We start from the raw sequence: 5,771 nt of genomic DNA on the forward strand, positions 1-5,771 counted from the left end.
AGCAAACAGCTCCCCATTGCTGAAAAGGGCTCCATAATTGATTTCTGTCCATCACTGCTTTTTCTCACAGTAATGCATGAAACTAGAAAATACCAGAGCTGCCTGGGGGAGACTGCATTTCTCAGTTAGGCTCTAGCTGATAAGGCATTTAAAGAATTGTGTTATCCACATTTTTTTAAAAGCTCACTTAGCTTAGAAGTAAACAGATGCTGTAGGAGGCCATTATTTTACAAACCCCTATGCACAACTGCTAGCAAATGGACTAGTTATGCTCTGAGATAGTTTACATGTGTATAAGGAGCAAGCACCATCTACTAGCAGAACGCTGTGTGCGCAGAGAACTAGTGAGTTATTGCATTATTTCGGCTAAGCTGCACTCAGCTGTTGTTTCTCAGGTTAATCTAATCATCCTTACGAAGTTCACACACAAGAATTAGATTCAGGCACAACCTAGTACAGCCAGGCCAAAGAGATGTTCTCAGACTATATTCTATTTCCAGTTCTGTTCTGCCCTGCACATGTGCTAAACAGCAATCCTTTTCAGCTTTTTCAACCATTCCTTTATTCTTCCTCCATTAGAGGTTTGACAAAATTGCTGTAAAGGCCCTTAATGTCCCCAGCATTGCCCTTTCGTTTTGGACTGTAGGCTGGCATGCAGAGAAAGGAGGGGAGGAGCTGTACAGAGAGTTGTAGCATGTGACACACACTTGAAAACCTGCTCCTGTATAGTTGCTGCCAGTTGGGTTGGGGCATGATTTGTGCCTGCCAGGGCTCTGCTGTGTCACTCCCAGCCACTGTCTGGAGTTTCTTCTCCTCTGGGGTAAGTATATGTGGGCAACAGCATCTCCCTCAGTGCTGCAGGGTGTCACTTGTCCTTTTTTCAATGAACACTGCTAAAGCATGGGATTGAAATTATCTATATGCTTGGTTGAATCCAAGTTTCTGATAAAAAAAAAAACAAACAAAGCAAATTTCAAAAGTACTTCAGCACTTCAGCTTGCCATTTTAAAATTAAAATACTTTCCTTTTTCCTGCTAAAGGAGCCTCGTCTAGAAAGTAATTGAAACAATAAGATAATTTGAGAAAAAAACAAATGGTTCTGTGATGATTATCTTTTTTTTTTTTTACTGTTCTACTATAGTTCAGTTCAGTCCAAATCAATTATCTCATCCCTTCCCTAAGTTTCCTAAATCAACTGCCAAAACCTCAGTCTCTTTCCAGTTACTTTCCATCCATACTGAGTCAATATCCTATTCCTGTTCTCACCACTTACTGTTTATTGAGATGGGATCACTTTGCTCCTCCTGTGATCTATATGTCCCTTCACCACCAACCTCCTCAGTTTCCCTAAATGATTGTTTCTAAGGCTGAAGTCTTTTTAGTATCTCTTCTCTAATCTGGATGTCAAGCTAGGACAGAGTATGTCTTCAAGAACAGGAGATCCTTTCACTTGTGAGTAGTGTAATGGCCAGGTCCTCAGCTGCTGTAACCTGGAACAGCCCCAAAACCTTCACGTGGGTCTGAGGTCTTTAACATGCCTCTGAAGAGGTGGTTCATCCAGAAAGAAAACAAGATACTCTACAGGGGTAGAGGTGAGCATTGTCTTGCCTGTGGCTGATGTGTAGCCAGCTTTGTTCTGTCTATCACTTTTATTAGACTTGCTTTCCTCACAGGCAAACCTCTTACAAGCCTTCTATTTGGGTAATCTGCTCTTCATCACCCTGCGTATTTCAATCCACATATTTACACGACTGAGACTATGTGAGAAATTAGATCCACATCACCCCACATCTGTACTCCCACTCTGGAAAGTATTTCACTGCTGGGCTGTCAGGAATCATTACAAACCAGAGGAGCAAATACCCTCATATGAATGCCTTCAGCTCACCTCCAGGACCAGAAATGATGTATGAGCTGTGATAGGCTCTCTGCTTCCCCCGATGTTCAGAAACAAAACTCCTCTCTGGAAGGAGGATGCTTATTGCTTAAACACATCTGCACTCAAGGATCAGAGGGTGACAAAGCCCTGAGCCTCCCATTGCAGTGAGGAGCTCCATGGCCTGTGCAGAGGTGTGACAGAGGTATAACCAGAGGTATAACCAGTGCTCCTGGTTAGGGGCAGAGGCTTGTGAGATACTGCAGCAGTAAGTCCTGGGCCTGGCCCAGCCTGATGGATGGCATCTTGCTTGCAGAGTGACCCTGTGGGCTGGGGGCCTGTGCTCACTGCCAGCTGCTGCACTCTGGCTGCTGAGGTTACAGGGTGTGGTGTGGTGATGTCACTGGGCAGTGCCAGCTCCAGAACACACACACCACAGCCACTGCTGCCCTTCAGGACACCTCCCAGGGCCCTCCTGCAGGCCTTCTCCTTACCTCCAGGGTAAAACATGGGTGACAGCATGTCCTCACCTCACAAAGGTATTAGGAGGATAAATGCCTTAATGCAAGAATGCTAAAGCACCTGATTGTTTCAAACAGATGCCACCTCTGTTGAGACGAAGCTGAGCAAGGCATGAAAATGATGTGTGTGACTTTGAAATGGACAAAACTAGTCCTTAATTTTTTGCTTTTGTTCTTCCAGGTAATTTTTGATGGGTAACATCCATCTCAACAAATCTTCTGATAATTGTTTTTAAAAAAGAAGCCAATGGAAAAGGGAGAGGAGACCTTGCTTGGTTAGTCTGCAGCATCCACTTCTTAAACATGGAGAAATAGTAGAAAGGAATTTCCAAAGCAAGTAATATTTTTAATAGAATTTCAATAATTACTTTCTTGGGAGAAGGGCAAAAACCCATAAAGCAAGAAATAAACATCCATCAAAGTGCTTCATCAGAAGATGGGTGCTAGTCACAAGAGCTCCTCAGGGAACCCAGGGCTTCAGTGGCTGCATGGTCTCCCTCAGCCTTGGTGGCCTGGGTGGCTCCCTGGCAGGTCCCTTGGTGGGACTGCTCTGGCTGAGTGGCTGCACAGGCATCCAGCAAGAGCTCTTCCCTCTCCTGAGCCCCACAGCCCAGCACACCTCTGCCCTGACCCCTCCCTCCTCCTCACCTGACCCCGACAGGGAAGGGAAAGGGGGCTTAGGAATGACCCAGGAGGGGCTCATGTACAGTGACTCCTGGTTTCCCACCAGCATGTGAAATCCAAGCCCTCTTTTTCTGTCACAGGCCTTTTAAGAATTCCCGTGGTTTATGTCAGCTCATGGGTGACACAATGTCACATTCAGAATTAATGAGGCCAGCGGGGCCAGGAGAATGTCATTAGACTAAATGCAAATGCAGTGCTCAGAACCAGCCCAGACCTTTGCCCCAACACCAAATGAATTCAAGCCTAAATCTTGGAGCAAATAGCCCAGGGCATGACCCAGTTATGGTTCACACTAAATCCAGACCTTGAACTTGGGAAAACCTTGTTATTTTTTACTTTTAATTTTCATGCACTACTTATTTTCTGTCTGAATGCCAGATATGAAAGAAGAAAGGCAGAAATCTTGTAAAGGAGGTCATTCCTCAGCTCCCACCAGTCAGACCAGAAGGGAAAGCAGCTAAAAAGTCTAGATGTATTTGAAAAATTTCCAGCATTCATTTGCAGAGTCTCCAAATCTGGTTCAATTCCCAGTGATCATCCAATCTGCTAGGTCTTTCATGCAAATTGGTCTCAGCAAGGTCTACTCCATCACAGAAAAAGACACCCTGTCTCCTAGGGCTGAAACAAAAGAGAATGGAAATAAATATTCACAGAAAACCTGTGCACGTGGTCTTTAGAGGCTTATTGCCTCTGAAATTAATTCAGAGTGGCCATAGCCTCCAGCAAGTCCACAGGTTCTTGTATTGGGTAGGTGGGCACATTTAAGCTTTATTCCTAAATGGAGTGAAAACCAAAATAAAAAACCCAAAGAGAAGAAATACTGAAAAACAAAGATGAAAGGGTAAGACAGTCCAATGCAGTTTTTTTAGACATGAAAGTTCCTGGTGACAAACTTTGACCAAAGGCTTCACTTTCAAAATGTCTGTTTAAAAAACAAAAAACTGTCATATCTTCTGTGACATTTTATTTGCTATAAAAGCACTAGGGTTAAGCTTACTTTTCATTTCTGGTTGGTTATGTCCTTTGATTTCTTTCTTTTCCTCTTCTTAGGCAGCCTGAATACTTTCTATGATGAAATCCTTGTCTTTTCCTTCCCAGTGTAATTTCTTTCCTTTCCCACTTATGCTTCCATTGCTGACCCAGAGATATGTTCCCAGAGCATCCACAACTCCTACTGACTTCAGCATCCTCACTGAAACTAAACTGCAAAATTCAGAATTAAAATGAGGTTCAGATTTCAGCTCTGCTCTTTGGAAGCTGGGCTGACTTTTAAAAGTGTACAAAATGAAGGCTGGGCCATAGTGCTCCCAGCTGGCAGATACCAGGCTGTAATAGCTTTGCCTAGCACTGCCCTCCATAAAGAAATCCTGTGTCCAGAGACCTGTTAAGTGAATAACTCACTGCACAAGGAAGCAGGTTCTCTCTGTAAGCTCTGCATAAAGCTTGCATCTGCACATATCTTTCTTTTTCTTGGGTCGGTTATATTCCTGATGGCTGATTGCCAGCGCAGGGTTTGCTAGTGAAATTCACATGGGAGTAGTTTTGAAAGCCTAAAAATCAATCATGAATTTAAGCTTCCCCCATGGCCCCACTCTTTCTGTAGGAATAAGACCCCTTCATCACCCTCCCTTCTCCTTAGTTTGCATTGCTCTGGTAAGTTATTTATCAATAAAAATTCCACAGCCAACGCATAATTGGATTTCTAGAAGAGCTTTCAAAACTGAGCTGCACTGAGTTGCAAGAGGCAGACAATTAACTTGACAGAGGAGTTAGCACTTCAGCCTTGCATCTGTTTTCATTGCCTGCTTCTTTCAGAGTAATAATTTTCTCATTTTATTCTGGTTATGGAAGGAGCAGGTGAAAACAAGCCAGTTTCTTTAGCAGCCAGCTCTGGTGGTTGGCTGATACTCACCAGAGGACCAGTCAAGTAAAATGCTGGAAACCTCTTCTGGGAATGGATTTCAAACTGGTGTTTAATAGGAGGGGGTTCAGATAAGATAAGAACATGTAAGAGGCTGCAGACCTATTTAAGGGTACACCTCATTTGGAAAATCCAGTGTCACAAGTGAGATGGGAAGCACAAATAATTTGAGCTTTACCCCCAGCAATAACACTTATCTGGATCAGAGTGGCTTTCTTCTGATGAATGGTGTGAAACACAAATTCTGAGAGCACTGCATCCTCCATCTGCCACAGACTTCTCCCACAGCATAGGACAGACATCCAAACTGCTCAAACCAAGTAGGTAGTGAAACCAGCTCAGTAAAACAGCATATGAATCCTTTCCTGGTTGTTTTCTACTCCTTTCCTTTGCTTCATTTTTTCAAGCCTTTGTATTACTGGGGCTTGATTACAGAGGAGGCTACACTCTCCCTGGGGCAGGTAAGTGATGCAGATGGAGATGCAGATGCAGATACTGATGCAGATGCAGATACTGATGCAGATGCAGATAGATGGCACCAGGAGTCTGACTGCTCTCCCCTCCCTCACAGTCCCTCTCACAATGTTGTCATGCCTCCCACAGGGGCGTGCATAGCCCGAGGGCAGAGGTTACCAAGCAGATGGATTTTTAGCTGTTACGATCACACACAATCCAGGCTGGTGCAAGGCTGGTGAAAGGCAGGGTGTCACCAGCGCCACTGGCAGCACTTCTCACCAGCATCGCAGCTGGCAGTGCAACCAGGTATTAA

At 44.3% G+C, this 5,771-nt stretch overlaps 1 long non-coding RNA gene across 1 annotated transcript; it reads right to left on the reverse strand.

Moving 5' to 3' along the window:
- Positions 1–2,763: 2,763 nt before the first annotated feature.
- Positions 2,764–4,636, reverse strand: LOC136364524 (uncharacterized). The gene is made up of 3 exons (XR_010744164.1): positions 4,483–4,636; positions 4,079–4,279; positions 2,764–3,699 (listed from the first exon to the last, which is right to left on the reverse strand). It is a non-coding gene; the product is annotated as an uncharacterized lncRNA (long non-coding RNA).
- Between the last annotated feature and the right edge of the window lie 1,135 nt (positions 4,637–5,771).

This window comes from Sylvia atricapilla, chromosome 8 (assembly GCF_009819655.1).
Source record: "Sylvia atricapilla isolate bSylAtr1 chromosome 8, bSylAtr1.pri, whole genome shotgun sequence".
Lineage (NCBI taxonomy): Eukaryota > Metazoa > Chordata > Aves > Passeriformes > Sylviidae > Sylvia > Sylvia atricapilla.